Source organism: Schistocerca serialis, chromosome 3 (genome assembly GCF_023864345.2).
Source record: "Schistocerca serialis cubense isolate TAMUIC-IGC-003099 chromosome 3, iqSchSeri2.2, whole genome shotgun sequence".
Lineage (NCBI taxonomy): Eukaryota > Metazoa > Arthropoda > Insecta > Orthoptera > Acrididae > Schistocerca > Schistocerca serialis.
In genome coordinates, this window is record NC_064640.1 from 749,066,400 (window position 1) to 749,088,490 (window position 22,091).

Here is a 22,091-nt window from a genome sequence, read left to right on the forward strand (position 1 = left end):
TTCATGCGACGCCCAAAGCCGATAAAAAGCGTCGGTTTGCTTCTTATTACAATCAAAACGATTTTTGAAGTGGAATTTTACGTGACCTTCGACAGAGCGGTTCCAAAATAATCTAGCGTTTCATCGATGTGTATCAACAGGAACAGTAAAACACCAAGAATAGCCAGTGGTCCAGCAGCGACAGCTCCACCCTGCAGAAGTGCTGGTCAGTCGCTGTTCGAGTACTGACTGTTATTCGTGTTTTACTGGTCCTGTTAATACACACCGATAAATCGAATAACGCAACAGACTAATTCCGAACCATTATATCGAATGGGATCCTAAAATTTCCGTCGGTTTTGGGCGTCGTACGCGATACGTGATGAGCATGATTTGCTTGGACTGACTCTGTCTACACGTTGCCAAAACGAAACTGCAAATATCTGCCGAAACGCCGGAGTAAATGCGCCAGACGACCCCTGAGAGGGACACTTGGTATAACTGGGGGAAAGACAGATACTCTTATAGGAAAATTAAAGAGACCTTTGGAGAAAAGAAAAGCAGGTGTATGAATAGCAAGAGCTCAGATAGAAAGCCAGTGCTAAGAAATGAAGGGAAAGTTGGAAGGTGGAAGCAGTATACAGAACTACTTTACGAGGGAAATGTATTTGAAGGCAACGTGATAGAAAGAGCAGATGACTTAGATGAAGATAAGATAGGAGATACGATACTGCGAGAAGAATTTAACAGGGCACTGAAAGACCTAAGTTGAAACAAAGTCTATGGAGTAGACGACATTCCGTCAGAACTTCTGATATCCTTCGGAGAGACAGCCATGACAAAACTATTCATCCTGGCGTGCAGTATACAGGGTGTCCCAGCCATCTTGTCCACCCAAAATATCTCTGGAACAATAACAGCTTTTGGAAAACGACTTTCACCGGTATCAATGTAGGGCTGGGGACCATGAATGTACATATTTGGAAACATTCTAAAGCGAAAGCATATGTGTTTTTTAACACAAACTTATGTTTTTTTAAATGGACCTCCTATATTTTTTCTTCAGCAATCCATAGCATGACAAAGCACATACACAATGGCGTTGATTGCATCGAAATATTCCCATTACATCCCGAGATATTGAGACGCGAAGTTGACGTTTGAAACACCCGACATGCGCTGCTAGCTCACGTCCTGAGGCTCAGGCGTGAATCCCATGCTGCCCGTAATCGCGATGTGATTGACATGTGTAATCACACCTCCATACTTATAAAGAGGGACACTTACTTGTCAATCACATCGCGATTACGGGCAGCATGGGGTTCACGCCTGAGCCTCTGGACGTGCGCTAGCAGTGCATGTCGGGTGTTTCAAGCGTCAACTTCGCGTCTCAATATCTCGGGATATAATGGGAATATTGTGATGCAATCAACGCCATTGTGTATGTGCTTTGTCATGCTATGGATTGATGAAGAAAAAATATAGGAGGTCCGTTTAAAAAAACATAAGTTTGTGTTAAAAAACACATATGCTTTCGTTTTAGAATGTTTCCAAATATGTACATTCATGGGCCCCAGCCCTACATTGATACCGGTGAAAGTCGTTTTCCAATAGCTGTGATTGTTCCAGAGATATTTTGGGTGGACAAGATAGCTGGGACACCCTGTATACTGGACAGGTGAAATACCCTCGGACTCCTTGAAGAATGTAACACTTCCACTTTCAAAAAAACAAGTGCTGTCAAGTGTGAATATGGCTCTGAGCACTATGGGACTTAACATCTGAGGTCATAAGTCCCTAGAGCTGAGAGCTACTTAAACCGAACTAACCCCGTAGCAGTCGCGCGGTTCCGGACTAAAGCGCCTAGAACCGCTCGGCCACTGCGGCCGGCACGTGTGAGTATTACGGAACTATCTGTTAAGTCATGGTTTCAAAATACTAACGCGATTTATTTACAGAAGAATGGAAAAACTGGCAGAAGCCGACCTCGGGGAAGATCAATTTGGATTCCGGAGAAATGCAGGAATACGCAAGGCCGTACTGACCTTACTACTTGTCTTAGATGATAAGACTGAAGAAAGGCAAACCTACGTTTACAGCATTTGTAGGATTATAGAAAGCTTCTGACAATGACTCGAAGTCACTCTTTGAAATTATGAAGGTAGCAAAGGTGAAATACCGCGAGCGAGAGGTTATATATAGTTTATACAAAAAACAGGCGGCAGTTATGAGTCAAGGGCAGGAAAGGGAAGCAGTGGTTGAGAAGGGAGTGAGGCAGGGTTCTAGCCTATCCCCAGTGCTATCCATATTTGTACACTGAGCAAGCAGTAAAGGACTCAAAAGAAAAATTTGAAGAAGGAATCAAAGTTCAGAGAGAAGAAGTAAAAACTTTGAGGTTTGCCGATGACATTGTAATTCTCTCAGAAATAGCAAGGGACTTAGAGGAGCAGTTGAAGGAGAGGACCCTATCTTGTAAGGACGATATAAGATGAATATCAGCAAAAGCAAAACAAGGGTAATCGAATGATGAAGAGTAAATCAGGCGGTGATGAGGGAATCAGAATAGGCAACGAGACACTCAAAGTAGTATAGGAGATGAGTTTTGTTATTTGGGCAGTGAAATAAGTTGATGAGTTTTGCTATTCGGGCAGTAAAATAACTGATGCTGGCCGAAGCAGAGAGGATACAACGTGTAGACTGTAGACTGGCAAGAAAAGCGTTTCTGAAGAGGAGAAATTTGTTAACATCGAATATAATGTAGATTTAAGTCTGTTCTCAAGATATTTCTGTGGAGTGGAGCCTCGTATGCAAGTGAAGCGTGGACGATAAACAGTTCAGACAAGAAGAGAACAGAACCTTTTGAAATGTGTTGCTATAGAAGAATGCTGAAGATTGGATGGATAGATCATGTAACCAAGAGGAGGTACTAAATAGAATTGGAGAGAAGAGAAATTTGTGACATGACTTGACTAAAAGAATGGATGAGTTAATAGGACACAATGTGAGACATCAAGGAAGTACCAGTTTAGTAGTGAAGGGTAAAAATTATAGAGAGAAACCAAGAGATAAATACAGTAAGCAGGTTCAAAAGGATGCAGGTTGCAGCAGTTATACGGAGTTGAAAAGGCTTGTACAGAATGCAGGTGCGTGAAGAGCTCCTATGAACCAACCTTCGGACTGAAGATCACAATAAAAAGAAATTAAAAAAAATTCTATGCATATCATTAGAAAGGGAGGGACACAAAGAGGATAAACGAAGAAATGGGACTGGGGAAAGCAATCAATGACAGATCCGATTGCTGAAGTTGTGGAAGATATAGCGAGAGTAAGATCTATGAGAGAATGTACGGAATTTCAGAGTCAACTCTGAAAAGAAAGACGAAGAAAGGTTGTGGAAGGGAGTTAGAATAGAATGTGGACCTATTTTTCAATAAAGTGTTGACTGATCGCCACTGTTCTTGCTTTTTTGACATAGTTTCTTATTTGTCTGACTGGGCATTTCTTGTACTGGAGTAAAGAAAAGATAGATGAACAGTACTCAAGAACCGGGCGAACAAGACCCTTATAAGCCATTTCTTTCGTGGATGAGTTACATTTCTTTAAGATTCCTCTGATGGATCTGAGTCTGGTGTCTGATTTTCCCACTATCTGTTTTATATGGTTATTCCACTTACGGCTGCCCTGGATAGTTACGCCTAGATGTTTTACGGCAGACGCTGTCTCCAGCAGTTTTTCATCTATAGTGCAGCTGTACAATAGTGGATTTCTTTTCCTATGTATGCGCAATATGTTACATTTATCTACGTTGAGGGTCAACTGTCAGAGTCGGCACCATTCATCAGTTCTCTGCAGGTCGTTCTGCAAATTCTTACTATCTTCTAGCGTTGCTACTTTGGTATAAGCAACTGCATCATCTGCGGATAGCCTTCAAGAGCATCCGATGCTTTCTACTAGATCATATATATACATTGTGAACAGCAACGGTCCTATCACATTTCCCTGTGGTACTCGGGATATTACCTTTACATCTGTCGATTTAGTTCCGTTAAGAGCGACGTGTTTAGTTCTATCTGCTAGAAAGTCTTGAATATAATCGCAGGTCTGCTCCGATACTCCGTAAGCTCGCATTTTTTTCATTAAACAGCAACGCGGGACGGTGTCAAATGCGTTACTGAAATCAAGGAACACGGCATCAACCCGAGTGCCGTTGTCCATTACGCTGTGAAACTCATAGAGGAACAGAGCAAGCTGAGATTCGCATGATCTCAGTTTGCGGAATCCATGTTGATTTTTTATAGAGGAGATGTTCATTTACCAAGAACGTCATAAATCTTGAGCAGAAAACATGTTCCATAATTCTAAAACAGATTGACGTCAACGATATAGGTCTATAATTGTGTGGATCTGTCTTACGGCCTTTCTTAAAAACGGGAATGACCTATGCTTTTTTCCAGTCATTAGGTACCTTTCGTTGCTCAAGTGATCTACGATAAATTACTGCTAGAAGGGGAAAAAGTTCTATCGCATAATCTTTATAGAACCTTATAGGTATCTCATCTGATCCTGAAGCCATTCCACTACTAAGCGATTTTAGCTGCTTTCCATTCCGCGAACGGTTACCTCAATATCTGCCATTTCGACGTTCGCACGACGATTGAAAGGAGGGACTGCGTTAAGATCTTCCAAGGTGAAACAACTTCGGAAGACCGAATTCAGTATTTCGTTCTTCTCCCTGTTATATTCCGTTTCGGTGCCGGTGTGATCGCTGAGAGAATGAATAGATGATTTTGACCCACTTAGTGATTTTACATGCGACCAAAATCTCTTACGGTTTTTAATCAGGTCGGTTGACAACGTCTTACTTTCATTGAACGATTCCCTCATTGCTCTCCTTACGCTCATTTTCGCTTCGTTCAGCTTTTGTTTGTCAGCTAGGTTCTTTCTTCTCTTGAATCTGAGATGAAGTGCTCTTTGTTTACGTAGCGCTTTTCTCACTCAGCTATTAAACCATGGTGGAGGTTTCTCATCAAATGATTCAAATGGCTCTGAGCACTGTGGGACTTAACATCTGTGGTCATCAGTCCCCTAGAACTTAGAACTACTTAAACCTAACTAACCTAAGGACATCACACACATCCATGCCTGAGGCAGGATTAGAACCTGCGACCGTAGCAGTCGCGCGGTTCCGGACTGCGCGCCTAGAACCGCTAGACCACCGCGGCCGGCGGTTTCTCGTCCCTTAAAACATTACTCGGAACATACTTGTCTAGGGCATATTGAACGATGCCTTTGAATTTTTCCCGTTGTTCTCCACATCTTCGTCCTCATCACCGATTATTTGATTCTGACTGCTGAGATATTCTGAAATTTGTATGCTGTCACCATTGCTGAGCAAACATATCTTCCTACCTTTCTTAACATTCCTTGTAGGGCCCGTCATCATAGACGCTGTCAAAGCCTTAGGATCACCGATTAATTGCTATACGTTAACTGACTAGATAAGTTCAGGTCTGTTTGTTGCCAGGAGGTCTTTCCCTGTCTCTGGCATCAGTTTTGATGGCGTAATCCTCCCAATCTATACCTGACAAGTTGAAGTCACCCCCTATTACAACGGCATGATCAGGAAAGTGACTAATGATATTCTGCAAGTTCAAGCCGAAGTTTACGTTCGCCATCTGACCCGGTTTTTCTCTGCGTGATGTCGATTAACTACGTGAGCTCGAAATGGGAGGGAGGGGGAGGGGTCCTGGAAAATCTCACCAAATATCATTTACAGAGGAGAGGAGGCATGGACAATAAAAATCTCACGTCATCTTTTTGTTCGGAGAACATGCATTATTATAACGGATAACATTAGTTTTGTATAATTAATCCTGAGCATAGACAGTATTAGTGCCCACCAGTCTTTATGGCCTCTCTGAATTGAGCTGAAAGCTGTACGCGTGTGCATTCTCGGTATTCCCCGATTTGAACCAAGTCCAGCAAAAGTGTCAGCTTTTACTTGGGGAGTTGTCTGCTACGCTGGTCGAAATCACTGCGTGTCAGCCTGTTAGTCTACAATGCATATGAAGCCGATGTTATTGTGTTCGACATGAATTTGTATCAAAACTTTTACAGTAACTATGTTAAGCGACATGCCAACAAGTCGAAATACATGTGGGAGCAAGAAGTTAATTGTTTGTGGAAGGATGCTAGGCTGAAGTTTACCGATAAGAATCCTCTTTGTGATCATAGAAATCAAGAAATTGAAAAGGTATGTAATGACGGGGTTCAAAGAAAGGTAAAAACAATATCGTCTTTACTGCACAAAGTAAGTAAAGGTTCAATGACATTTAATGTCATAAGATAAAAATAAAAGATCAATTTTTTAGAAATCCGGCAAAATGGTTAATACTATTTTCGAGCCGGCCGGGGTGGCCGAGCGGTTCTAGGCGCTGCAGTCTGGAACCGCGCGACCGCTAAGGTCGCAGGTTCGAATCCTGCCTCGGGCATGGATGTGTGTGATGTCCTTAGGTTAGTTAGGTTTAAGTAGTTCTAAGTTCTAGGGGACTGATGACTTCAGAAGCTGAGTCCCATAGTGCTCAGAGCCATTTGAACCATTTGAACTATTTTCGCCCGTCTGTTTCTGTGTGTCTGTCTGTCCGTCCGTCCGAATACTACTGAGGGTTACCTGTTTAAAATAAGCGTTTTTAATCACGTGTTAAAACACTGTTTAATACACTTTATAAATAAAACGTGGTTTTAAATGGCTCTGAGCACTATGGGACTTAACATCTATGGTCATCAGTCCCCTAGAACTTAGAACTACTTAAACCTAACTAACCTAAGGACATCACACAACACCCAGTCATCACGAGGCAGAGAAAAAAACTTGGTTTTATTAAATTGTTTTAATCAGTGCTTAAAACAAATTAAAGGGAATACATTTTTACGTCTTTTTATCCGACTATCGGGAAAACCATACGAAAGGGGGAAGGGGGAGGTGTCCCTCCACAACTCACCAAATTTTACCATGGGGAGGTCCGCCCCTTTTTTTTTTAAATCTCATTTTGTTCGTTTTTATTCGTTGTATCTGCTCGGGGCGGACGTCGCAAGACACCCGTTTCAGTTTGTGGGTTACACATGGGTAATGTGAAAGAGCATCTATCACTATTAACCACTGTGTCTGCCCCCGGTAGCTGAGTGGTCAGCGCGACAGAATGTAAATCCTTAGGGTCCGGGTTCGATTCCCGGCTGGGTCGCAGATTTTCTCCGCTCAGGGACTGGGTGTTGTGTTGTCCTAATCATCATCATTTCATTCCCATCGACGCGCAAGTCGCCGCAGTGGCGTCAAATCGAAAGACTTGCACCCGGCGAACGGTCTACCCGACGGGAGGCCCTAATCAAAAGACATTTCATTTCATTTCACCATGGGGAGAGGGGGGGAGTCCAAATTTTAATGCATATCCCTCATGTAGTTAATGAATGTCCCCCTACTTGTTAGGTGGAATAAACGTACTAACTACTAATTCGAAGGTTCTTCAGTCTGAGAAAAGGCTAATTTGTCAACTGAGTTCGACAAGAACCTAACGGGTAATTGATCTTCTTTTCTGTGGATAACTTAGTAATTTTTCTCCTGCACTCTAACTCGATGCTATGAAGACGGTGGAATAATTCCTAAAACTCATACGAAGAAATACAGAAAACTCTGGAAACACAAATTTAAAGTATCTACTATGTAAACGAAGTTGATTCCATATTAGTTTTTGTTTCTGACAAAGCTCACCTGTCTGTATTGTTTTCAGGAAAAAATAACTTTTTGACTTATGGAAATAGCCACACGCTTAAATCGGAATGTATGATTGCATTTTACAATAATTATGAACCGTTCCATTTTTTCAGTAATTCTTCGGATTTTTCATTTCTTGTATTAGAGAAAAGATATTGACATGTGGGCCTAGGTTTAGCATCGTATCCGATTGTTATGACTAATTTTTACGCTTGTTCGTGGGTGGTACTGAAATATTAAGGTCCCGTTCCTTTCCTGTGTCTGTCGCGTGGACGACTGTGATAATATAACCGGCGGTGGAAATTTCGTCCTCGATCAGAGCTGGAAGTCGCTACCTTGAGGCCGAACGCCACCACACTTGTGTGCTTTAGCGACATTTGCAATGAACGCTGGTAAATATCAGCGTACTGGGTGGTAATCCATGAAATTTGTGGGCTGGCGGCTTACGAGCAGCAGCCAGTAGAATAATTTGCTACACGTTTCCGTAGGCGTCACGTAACGAACACTTTATTGGTATCAACAACTGGCAAATATTACTTCCTTGAAACTGCAAGCAAATTACGTTTTTACGATAAAAGAATTTTACAGGCGACTTTCATTTCTACGTTTTATGGACGTTGGCGAAACTACCTTCGTCTGGTATAACATTTGTTATTTGCAATCGAATTGCAAGCGAAGCTGCTTCAGTGAACAGCAGAGGGTCATAACACTCGTATGTTTTGCGAGGACAGTTTACGATTCTCATTAGTTAATGCACTGCGAAAAAGAAAGAGTCCGCGCAAAGCTAAAATATAGTGCTGGATAGAAAAAGAGCTATCTCTCATACAAAAATAATACTCGCAATAACATGCAGACTATTTTTAGGCTATGATCTTACCGTTAACTGAACGCTTCTAGTTACCGATCTGTCTGAAACAGGCCTAGTAATGTTGACGTGGCAGCGTCTTAGTCTTCATTACAAACACTTTGACTTATTTTTCGCCTGAATTCTCGCTTTCTCCTAGGCTTATGCAGGGTGTTACAATAAAAAGTGTTGAATATCTTGAGAGGTGGCTATACTAAACGAAATAATCAGAAGCAACAATTCCAGCAACCCCGCTACGGAAACCCGTACCGTCGGATATCTGAACGTTTGTTCATAGGAGAGGCTTGATGTGATGCTCATTCATGACACAGGAGGTAGCCAATCAACGTAACGTCCATCCATAGTAATGCATCTGTCTACCCTTCGACCTAATGAACTGCGCATTTTTTAAGTACATTAGTTGTTTATGAGGTACCGCTCAGACAAGAGGATGACTCACGCATCTCGCTGCTGCCAAATGTCGTTCATTGGTTGCAAAATTTACGTCCACTAAATGTGGCAAACATTCCTCCATCTCAATCGTGTGGAGTGAGTGAGGCCTTCTAATATTTAAACTTTAGGGTGCCGGAGACCTTGTGTCCAGAAGATGCTGGGGAATTCGGCCAAACAGCTCATCTATCACTTGGATATTTTTTAACGTAGAGACTATTGCCTCATAGGCTACTTCAGCTTGCTGAACCATAGCAGAATCCAGTATCTGTAATATCATTGTGGCTAACAAGTAGTGGAAAAGAGAATAGGAAATATACTGAATAATTCACACGTACCACGTGTACAGTACCAGAAGACACAAAAGTGGAACCATCTGCGTGTGTATGTAAGACACCACGATACATGTCCAGAGTTATAATGGAATCACTGTACAATGACACGTACTAACGTGAATGAAATAACAAAAAAAATGGCTCTGAGCACTATGGGACTCAACTGCTGAGGTCATTAGTCCCCTAGAACTTAGAACTAGTTAAACCTAACTAACCTAAGGACATCACAAACATCCATGCCCGAGGCAGGATTCGAACCTGCGACCGTAGCGGTCTTGCGGTTCCAGACTGCAGCGCCTTTAACCGCACGGCCACTTCGGCCGGCTATAAATGAAATAACAGCACAACAGAAACTGAACTGCGCAATTGACTGCAAAGTGCCTAATGCTCAGATAATTTGTACTTACATTGCTATGATAGAAAATGACATCTCTTGACCCAGTTAACGAAGAGAAGAAAACGACTGTTCTCATACCAAAATCTAAAATTCTTTGAACCCCTCCTATCAACAAGCGTTCAGTTCTCAGAGAGAATACATTGCTAGACCTACGTGTAATGGACTTGTTTTAAATTTTTCTATAAGTACTTCCACCTCTCAAAATATTCTACATGTTTTTTAACATCATTTATTAACACACGAGCATAGAATTAGGGACACTTACACTATCTGATGAAAATTAGCAGACATTTATATGGGATGCGTCCACCCTTCGCCTTTGTGGGGACACTTTCAGTGAGGTGTCTGAATGTCTGTGGGGCAATGGCAACCCGTTCTTTCTCAAGATCTGAAACCAGGGAAGACCGTGATGTTTGACAATGGGGTCTGGACCGAAGTCGAAATTCTAACTCATCCCAACGCTGTCCCACTGGGTTCAGGTCAGGATCCTGGGCAGGCTAGCCCATTACAGGAATGTTATTGTCCACAAACCTTTGCCTAGCAGATTCTGCTTTATCATAGGGTACACTGTCATGCTGATATAAAGAGTCGTCGACCCAGAACTGTTGTTCTACTGCATGCTGTACACAACGTTGTAAGATGTGTTCTGATCCTGTGACGAAGGAACCGGTTGATGACCTTTGATAACGGGTTCACTTTCTTCCAACATCGAGGTGGCCACAGTGAGCACACCCAACAGTACGAAATGATAAAAGAGAAGCACTCGTGCACCATATGAGCTATCAAATCAGTGAAGGAAAGAAGACACTATCTGACACCACGTAAGGACTACAGGTTCGAGCCACCAAGATCAAGATGTCCCGTGAAGAACAAAACTGAGTGACAGTCAGAGGCGGGTTATCCATACGACACAGAAAGTCGAAGTCATCTGCGACGACATCCTTGAAGAACACAGTCTAATAATGTTTGATGAAACTAAAATATTGTCCCACTCATATTGGGATTCTGTTATTAAAGAAGCACGAGACATTAGAATGTGCGAGAAAAACTTCAGCTGAGACAGCTGGTGCATGGATGAGAGCTCTCGACGCTGGCGAGACACAGAGAAAAGAACTGCATCGGTTACGTTCCTACGAAAGCGCTGGAGCCATCAGTGCAGACATAGACACAAGCTCCGGTAACGGGACGCAATGACGACGTACTCCGGCCTATCATACGCCGCCCATATGATCACCACAACACCAGCCACAACAGTCAGGTGTTCCTGATACAGATGGTGAAGACTAACGTCGAAAGTTTTACGCGTGGCAAGGAAATAAGGAAACGAGCTGTCAGAGACACGGGTAGCGGGGGCTGTGTGGAGAGGACTGGGCATTTTTTTAGGCTAGAGGCTCTCGGGAGACTACAGAAAGGGCGTCAGTATAAAAGAGTGCATGGAATACACAGGAAGAGGGTATTGTAGTTGTAAACTGTAGCTGTGTTGGGAAAGAACAAGAGCTCCAAAAGCTAACAGGATGCACTGAAGCTCAAATCGCTATAGGTATCGGTAATGAAAGCTAGCTAAAGCCGGAGATAAGTTCAACCGAAATATTTACAAAGGACATAACGATGTTCGGCAGGGATAGATTGAATACAGTTGGTGATGGAGCGTTTATTGCTATCAGAAGTAGTTTACTTTGTAGTAAAGTTGAAGTAGACAGTTCCTGTCAGTTAGTATGGGTAGAGGCTATACTTGACAACCGGAATGAAATAATAATTGGTGTCTTTTGCCGACCCTCTTGACTCAGATGAAACAGTTGCTGAGCAGTTCAACCAAAACTTGAAAGTCATTTCAAATAGGTACCCCACTTATACAATTCAGTTGATGGTGACTTAAATTTACCCTCGATCTGTCGGCGAAAATACATGTTTTGAAGTCGGCGGTCGACATAAAACATCGTCCAAAATTGTACAGGATTCTTTCTCGGAAAATTATATTAAACCATTAGTTCAAGAGCTTACTCGAAGTGTAAATGGTTGCGAAAACATACTTGACCTGTTAGCAACAAATAATCCTGAGGAAATACGGAACTTCGTGACAGATACAGGGATTAGTGGCCACAAGGTCGTTGTGGTGAGACTGAATAATGTAACATCCAAATCCATCAAAAATAAATGCAAAGTATATCTATTTACGAAACCAGATTAAAATTCGCTTCACTCCTTCCTAAGAGACAATCTCCACTCCTTCCAATATGACTACTTCAGTGCAGTCCAGATGTGGTTTAAATTCAAAGAAACAGTATCGACGGCATTTGAGAGATATATGCCAAATGAAAGAGATGGTACTGGTCCCCCATGGTTCACAAAACGGGTCAGAACACTATTGCAGAAGCAATGAAGAAAGAATGCCAAATTTAAAACAGCGCAAAATCCACAAGATTGGTGAAGTTTTACAGAAGCTCGAAATTTAGAGCGAACTTAAATGCGAGATGTTTTTAATAGTTTCCTCTACGAGACTCTCTCTCGAAATCTCGCAGAAAGTCCAAAGAGATTCTGGTCGTACATAAAATACAACAGTGGCCAGGCGCAATCAATACCTTCAGTGCACGCTAGCAGTGGTAATGTTACTGACGACAGTGTCACTAAAGCAGAGTTGCTATACACAGCTCTCAGACATTCCTTCACCAAAGAAGACGGAGTAAATATTCGAGAATTCGAATCGAGAACAAATGCCAACAAAAGTATCTTACATGTAGATATACTCGGTGTAACGAAGCAGCTTAAATCACTTAATAAAGGCAAGGTCTCCAATCCAGCTCGACAGCAGTTAAGTTCCTTTCAGAGTATGCTGATACAACAGCTCCATACTTAGCAGTTATATACGAAGGTCGTTCAATAAGTAATGCCCCACATTAAAAAAAGGCATTAATATACATAGATAAACGTCCTTGTTGGTGCTACACATTTGATGTTTGTTCTATGGGCCGGTGAAGTTTCGAACCGTTCTATCAGATAGCAGAGCCGTAGTACAGCGCAAAAATGGCGTCTACAAACGACTCACGTTACAAGCAGCGTGCTCTTATTGAATTTTTGTGTGCAGAAAAAGAAACCGTGGTGAACATCCATGAACGTTCGTGTGCAGTGTATGTGGATGCTGCAGTTGATGGCAGTACATTTGGGCGATGTTAAAAGAAAGTTACATCTTAGGAAATGCAGAAACAGAGCTCCATGATCAGCCACGCTTGGGATGCCCTGTCACAGCCACTGCTCCAGACATTCTGAGTCGTACGGATGCCATTATTCATGCCGACCGGCGCATTTTAACACGACAGTTGGCTCTACAGTTGTCGGCCAGCACTGGAAGTGCGTCTGCAATGATCGAGAATCTCGGATTTTATTACACTTTATCTTTAAATTTTATATGTAAGTAAAATAATACATTTAAAAAATATGAGAACATACTACTAGATAGATGTCCCACAGTACGTCAGTGCTAAAGGACTTAAACTGAACGTGCTGACAGTACATTTCTGTTCTGCCTTATGAGCGTGGGTGTCTTCCTACGAGTCAGTTTTGAGTTGCGCTATTTGTTCATTAACAGGTTTCGTGGAACAGGGCGTTTAATTAATAGACGCGTCATAATTTGCTCCTGATTGTCAACATCAAATGAATATGAGGGACTCTAAACAACACTGGAATCTTATATGCCAGACCGCGACATAGGACGACGATGGTGGCAGCCAAAGTCAATGTCAGACGCCCAGGGCTGGTTTAAGGTTTAAGTAACACATGCGACCGCTTGGTGCGCCAAGCGGAGAGGAGCGGCAGAGGCACCGCAGCTGTAAGATTTCTGTACAGAACGTATACAATTAGTAGCAGCCGACAAGGTGACAGGGGTACCTAAGTGCAATATTTGTATAAGTTAGCGTCACACTTAGTAGCGGAAACTAACACAGTTGAAAGTTTATGTGAAAAATGGGGGGAGTGAGGTTCAAATGGTTCAAATGGCTCTGAGTACTATGGGACTTAACATCTGAGGTCATCAGTCCCCCTAGAACTTAGAACTACTTAAACCTAACTAACCTAAGGACATCATACACATCCATGCCCGAGGCAGGATTCGAACCTGCGACCGTAGCAGTCGCGCGGTTCCGGACTGAAGCGCCTAGAACCGCTCGGCTACCACGACCGACGGGGAGGGAGGGGGTCACCAAATGATATACATCCTGACAGAGGAAATAGAGCACCCTAAATATATGATCGGATGTCAATGTAATTTCGACACATACACAGCATTGATTGGTATGTAAAATGATTATGGTGACAATTCTCTGTGATAGGCAGAATGGCCACCAGATTGTGTTAGTGCAGTTTGTGTGTATTGTTGTTACAAAACAGAGGGACAGAATTAGTGCTACCTCACCTGTTGATTAATAGTAACCATCGATATTTCTGATTTTGGTTATCTTTGGTTGTGTTGACACTTGTTCTGTGTGTGGTGTCTTCCTTGTTTCTCCTCTATGAACCGAGGTATTAAATTTGCTTGTACGTTTTTCCTTCCTTGCATTTGTGCCTTGAGAATGGCAGGGTGTGCTCCTGTCGAAATATCGGCGGTGTTCGACGACGTCACCCGGCAGCAAACCCGTAAGTTATTTAAATGACTATAGTCAAAACATTTTCATTCTCTTTTTTCTACCTCAAGCCTATCCATCACTCTGTAATATTTCCCTAATAACTCTTTTTTATATGCTTTAAATTCAGGTTGTATTGCATGCAAACCAGTTGAAGCACTAATAGAGCTAGATATGCCATCTGCAAACTCAGCGAGTATGATATTCCTGTTTATGCGAGTAATACACTAGCTGACTCAGGTATAGCTCACATACATGCAATTCTGAACTTCGCTAACTGCTTCTCCTCATTGTGAACTTTATTTTCCAATGCATAGTTGTTAATGCCACTGAAGAGGGGTTTAACATACGTTGATTATAGATTGTGTCTGTCCCTGGCTATCCATATCACAGTATAGAAACTATTCTGGTTCACAAAACTTGAACACTTTAAATAATGCGCTCTGTTGGAACTTGAGATGTTAACTACATCGTATCATCTGCAAACATGTCGATGATGGGTGCACTGTCGCTGCCGAATATATACGTGTCTCGAGATAATGATATGTAGCTGGCTGCCATGCAATCTTTGACGCATTTCAGCTTTCTGCACGGTTGATCCCACCCCATATTACTGAACTGTACCTTTGTACCCCGTTGGAAGTTCTCTATTTATGCTGTAACTTCGTAGTCTATGTTAGGTGCTAAACCAACATTAACAAGCTTCGATTCATTGGCGATCAATTGATAAGTATTGTTGAACAGCGGTATTTCGAAATGACGTAGCTGAGGCTCAACAAGTGTGGCAGACATTGGATATAGTGGTAACTCAAAGCTTGGAAACAATTTTATGTTCTGCTCTGATACATATCAGGCACTGCATCAGACAGTTTGTCTGTGTGCTGACTTTCTAGTGCTGGTGATCGATATAATGGAAACTCAAAGTTTGGAAACAGTTCTGCATGTTGACTTTATTTTCACTCCAGTAGGTCGGGAGCTGCATCATGGATTGTGGTTGTGTGGTGAATTGTTTTTTCTTCTTCTTTCTACTGCTGCTCAGATGTATCATGCACTGCATTGTCTATATCAGGCAGCTGTTGTGCTGAGAGAAAAATAAAAGAAAACTATGAAAAGACACATACACATACATACATAATAAATAGCAATAATAAGTACTGAGAGAGAGGAATAGGTGTTAACTGACATCAAGCGGTGTGAATCATTTTTTTCTATCTGGACGTGGTAGATCTCTGATGACACTTCATGATGATGATCAGCTTTTCACTATGATGTATAAAGCACAAGTCATAAGTCCGTTTGATGATTAGGAGGCCTAGACACTGAGGATGATTGGTGGGGTAGACGACTGCCACGCCACTGAAATTTGAACAGCTATTTTGGACTGGTAACACTGCAGCCTGCACTCATACACCCAGAGCAGCCATCTTGAATTGCCATATCGCCATTTTGTATTCTGAAATAATTGATGATGTCCTCAATCGCCATCATGGATTACCATCTTGGATATTGCACTTAGTAACCATCTTGGATCCTACACTTAACACGAACGACATTCTTCCACTGTGACTTCACAGAATAACCCAGTAGGATATTGGAAATCGGAGAATTATGCAGACTGCACCAGCTATGGAATGTTTGTATTATATAAACAGATCCTACAGCTGTAGAACTGGATGATGTCTAGGAAAATCCAGTAGGCTAGATCTGTGTTGGTGCAAAGAGGTCTTTGGTAACAGCAATGGAACCTTGTGAAAGCTATGAAATTACATATACTAATTGCCTCCACATCGGTACAACTAGGTTGTCAGTGACGCAGAACCTGTACTGTCCTATTGTGTTGGGTCTGTGGTCTGCGCTAAAGCTCTCATGGAAGACTACTCTTGAGGTGTTCAGTGAATTTTTCTGTAACATAATGGTGTATTGGGTAATTTGTTACAATTTTCATTGTTCATGAGGTGTTGTGCTACAACTTCATTGTAACATAGAGTCCTTTATCATACATTTCACTGTAATGTGGAGAAATTTGTTATAATTTTTTCTGTTAACATGGGGCAGTTCGTTACATATTTCACTATTACATAGGCCAATTTGTACAGTTTTTGTTGCAACACGGGGAATTTCGGCACAGTTTCACTGGATCAAATGGCGCTGAGCACTATGGGACTTAACTGCTGAGGTCATCAGTCCCCTAGAACTTAGAACTACTTAAACCTAAGTAACCTAAGGAGATCACACACATCCATGCCCGAGGCAGGATTCAAACCTGCGACCGTAGCGGTCGCGCGGTTCCAGACTGCAGCGCACTGGATCATGTAGATATATGGTGTGAAATGTTATATAGCTTCCACTGATCAACAAGCAAATTGTTCAATTTCCCAGCATATTCCCATTTCACATAAAATATTCAAAGTTCAAACTCCGTCCGAAATATTACAGAGTAGCCTTCACAAAATCAAACTTCCCACGACCTTGAATAACGACCAGACGACTATCAGAAAAATTTCAAAGTATGAATTCAGTCGAACATATTTCAGTATCCCACAACCTAGCAAACTTTGAGAGTTCCATCACGTCCGCACACATGGTCATTTCATAGCCCATCTCCAGACACTCACAACGTTAGCTGGCAAAAAGAGTTCCCACACAAGGGCCCTTGTTGAAGGAACCATACCGACATTGTCAGAAATGATTTGGAAATGCTGTGGAAACGTGTAACACTGGCAAAAAAACCCTCGCTAACAAACAGAAGTCGCAATATCCCACCTATTGAATATGACCACAGAACCCTTTTGCGTATTGGTCATTTCATGTGACTAGCTATGGTACTTGTCGGTGTAAGACTTCTACGCTACTTCTGTCACGCTACAAACAATGATCTTATCGAATGGCTATGTCAATCGATTCAGGTATTGCTTTTAGATTGGGTAAAATGTGATCCAAACTGCTGGAAGACCTTTGCAATCGAGTGACTGAAATCCTGAAGAGTACATCTTGATCTCAATGGTTCTACTGTCCTAATCTTGATAATACCGTTCATGTACTCTTGCGAGGCCTATGTGTAAAGCAACTACGTTCTTCTTATGATGATAAAATTAACTGATTTTGTTATAAAATCGCCAATTTCAGCACAAAGTTGGCCGATTTCAAGGTAAAATTCAATGACTGCGCTACAAATTTAATTGATTTCGACTCTGAATTGCTTCAATGTCTTCCATTATTTTGACTGTGTCATTAGGAGGTCCATCATGTTGTATAGTAGATGTAGAAATTGCTGTATTACAAACAACATTTTTGGGAAATTTCATTAAAAAAATACATTAACAACCCGATATACAACAGCACTCCTTTTAAAAATTTCCTCTTGTATTAGCTACTATAGACTTTTAAGTAACTATAAAGAGGTGTAGCACATCTGGCCGTCTTCGGTACGATACAGAAGAATGCGTATACGGCAGAGCGCATACATCATCCAGTCGTGTGGCGCCTCCAGTTCCCACACTTGCATGGAGCAGACCTCTGCTGCAGTAATGACGCATGACATAACCGCATAACTGCCGTTAGGTCTCTCGCTACGCTCTCGGGTATAGTGTTCATATTCCATTCACAACTTAGGGTTGTGCGCTGTAGTAAAACAACTGGCCATTGGGTAGCCCTGCGCAGCTGCACAGTTGTCTAGACCTGGCCTGGTGATGCACACACCTGCAGAATACACTTACAAACGAGCCGAGTGCTTTGTGCACTGCTGGACTGCTGCATTCATCTCCTGTCTGACAGATGCTGAGGGAATCTTGTCTTTTGCACTGTCGATAGTTCTTCATCATGAAATGTCTCGAGCAAATATGTTACTGAGCTTTACTTTCACAAAAATTTAATTCTTTTAGACATCTGTATTCGTACTATTTTGGAAACCACGCATCGACTTGTCTCGAGGAACCTCTTGTGCGTGAGGCCACAATATTGTTTATGGCATTCGACGCTGCCGCATGGGATTAGCAAGGCGGTCTAAGGCGCTGCAGTTGTGGACTGTGCGGCTGGTCCCGGCGGAGGTTCCAGTCCTCCCTCGGGCTTGGGTGTGTGTGTTTGTTCTTAGGATAAGTTAGGTTAAGTAGTGTGTAAGCTTAGGGACTGATGACCTTAGCAGTTAAGTCCCATAAGATTTCACACACATTTGAACATTCGACGCCCCACATATTGTCTAACATGTCCACCACAATATTTGCTACTAGTAGCAACAGGGGCGGGACCGGCGGTATCCAATGCTGAACGGTTTAGCTGACGAGTAAATCACAAGAGCGCTACAGCGTTGGTGGTGTTGATGCAAAGCAAAGCAACGGCAACGATAAACAAAGCAAACATTGCACTATATTTACAAGAACAGTTGACACTTCATCAGAAAGGAACCCAAGGAAGAAGTGGCAGAGGAAATATTAGCGTTTCTGGGAGATGAGTCAGTGGAATGTGTGGTGTCATATACGCTCGACTGTGCGGACAATGTACATGAGGAGTACAATGATGACGACACGTGCTTAACAGATGACAGTGATAATGAAACAGGTGTTCAGCCATGTAGTTCATCATCCTTGTCGAACAGGGAGCCACAAATTCCACCTCCAGCGAAATTTAGTAAAGCCCAATCGTTGTCCAAGGAGCAGGTACTAAATATAATTATGTACACAGAAGATCGTCGCAGCATAGTAAGATTTCGGATAAGTCTATAGCAATATGATCATCTAGTGCATAAGAAAAACTACGGATATTCAAGGGAGGACAAGGTGCACTTGTTCCAAAACTGGTGTTCGCGCATTTCAAGTATGCTCGCTACAATTTGCAAAACGTGCATGGTTATGGGCTACTACTTTATGCAAATCAGATTGCGCGCAACATAGAATACAGTGATTTCAAGAGAAACAGTGGATAGTTGCATAATTGCAAACAGTGCTACAGAATTGGTAGACGTAAGATAACGAAATGTCAAACAAAGCGTCGACTTGACGATGCACATCAAACTACGGAATTGGCCGGAAAAATTGTAGATGAGGTAAACAGACTTATCCCATCGTTCAGTAAGGAGTTTGTTTTCAACTCCGACAAATCGGTGTTTGAAGAGGAAATGCATTTGAAAGGAACTCTCGAAACTAGGGGTACCAAGAGAGTTGTATCAAGACGAACTAACATCAATGCCTTAATGCATTTGTAGACAGTTATGCCTACTGTTAATCTGGATGGTAAACTGGCTGGAAAGTTCTTTATTGTGCTGCGAGAAGTTGGTGGTGTTCTGCTCCCTACGATTCTTTCTCGTGTGCGTTATCTTGCAAGGACAATAGGGAATATTTACGTTCACAGCAAGAAAGAGTGTGAAAATGGACGTAAGAGAACTACAACTATGGTATGAGCACTGCTTTTGGCCAACAGGTGTTCAAAATAACTTGCTTTTGCTTGATTCCTGGTCTGCGTATAAAAATCACAGTCATTTATAGCAAACTACCCCTCCTGAAAAGCGTGTGACATTGCAATTCATACCACCTGGAACCAATGGACAAATTTAACCTCTGGATGTTTGTTTTTCCGTGCCTATAAAACTTATTATCCCACCATCTTAAGTTATGTCTTAAGGGATAGCCAGTTTCACGATAAGCTCCACAACAGATTGTTTTGCATTCGGTTGCATGCTATCACATTCCATCAGTTCTCTTCACCCCGTTACAGCAATTTGATTTTATATGCTTTCCTTAAGAGTGAATACCTAGCTGAACGTCCGGCACGATTTGTAACTCCCAAGGAATTCTCCTTCGATCTCGATACTGCGAACCTCTGTGACCACTATGGCGCGCCATTTTACATTTGGTGTTCATAGTCCAAATTAATGGTTTGTTTTGAACATTTATTGAATGTTGACGATGTCCATTTTGTGAAGTGTAATATGTACATCCCATAGAAGGTTGAACTCTGCACTTCCCATTTACTCATTTTCTGTCGCCCTCCTGATGCACACAGGAGTCACTAGCAGCTAATGTGTTCCGTGTCGTAATCATTAACACAACACTTTCAAATGTACCATACCAAAGACTGAACTTGCGATATCGCACTCAAGCCGTTCCTTGGTAGTATAAACATGTGTCATTCTCAGTGTTCCAGATACATGTCTGATATATGTAATCTTCACATGTCTAGGTTTCTCTGTGGGGCTGGCTATTGACATAGCTGTCATCCATCGCAAACATAAATTTAGTGTTGTGAATTTTAGAAGCACAGTACCTTAAATTTTTTTTCTTTTTTGTGTTTGCTCCTGAGCCACTGCACAAGCATTGCCCCGGGACGATGTATCTACTTCTGTCATTTTTTGAATTTCCCGTCAAAATGAATGTGTAGGCTAATGTTTACTTCAAAACCTAGGAGAATTTAGGATTTTCCACAATTTTTCAATATGGGTTAAAGTAAAAGAGTGCTTCTTGCATTTTCAAATTTTCCTGCGATTTTAACTTAGTTCACATGTGCTGTGATTATAGCACCCTCCCATAAAGTAGTGGTGTGAATCAGAACTACTATCCTGGAGATCATGAGAGGAAGCTGAACTGGCAGTATGAATCATGCAGCATCTCTACGCAGTTCTTTTAAGTGCAACGAGGCAGCTGATGACTGTGGTGCAACAGGGTGACCCAATCCTATCATTTTAAACTTAGTTTCGAATTCTATACATAGCACAAGTGACCAGACAACCATGAAGGCTGTTCTCATATGCTCAGGTCCAACATCTTGAATTGTGACGTCACATATCTCCATGTTTACCATCAGACAGTCCGCCCCGATAGCCGAGTGGTCAGTGTGACGGACTGCCGTCCTACGGGCCCGTGTTCGATTCCCGGCTGGGTCGGGGATTTTCTCCGCTCAGGGACTGGGTGTTGTGCTGTCTTCATCATCATTTCATCCCCATCCGGCGCGCAGGTCGCCCAATGTGGCGTCGAATGTAAAAGACCTGCACCAAGGCGGCCGGACTTGCCCTGCAAAGGGCCTCCCTCCCCATGGCGTCAAACGCTCATTTCCATTTACCATCAGACAACCATGCAGCTTGCGCTCACATCTCCAGGTCAGCCATCTTGGATTATGTGTGCTTGTATTCACAGATTCGCCATTTTGGACTTGCCAGCAATTTAGACTTAGGGCAACTGCCCTACTTCCACAGTGATGTCAAATGAGTTCGGGGAAACCCTCTAGCATAGTTGGGTTATTTTGAGTTTTCCATCATTTTGTACATAGTGCTATTGTTCTATGACACCAGAGGGGTGGGATGGGGGAGGCGGAATGGGACGTCTGTCAACAGTGCATGATGTCATAGAGTGGGAGGGGGAGAGGAGAGCTCTGGCAACTATACAGGCTGTTCTCGAACTGGCATATCCCTGCTACTGGTATATAATGGGTGTGAACAGCGTCAAATTTTTGAGTGATCACGGCAAAGGACAGAGAAATGATGCATATTCATGTTAGAATCAGCACCTGGTAGAGTTGGAAAGGGACCTCATTGTGGGTCATCATTTGACCAACTGTTCGAATTGGTCAGTATCCATATTAGTGAGGCATTCAGATGTGACAGTGACCTGATGTTGGACTGCTCAGAAACATGAGGGCAGGCATGCTTGTCTTCAAGTTTATGGTCGACCACGCATGACTACCACAAAGGAGGATCACTGTATTTTGCACAAAGCACATT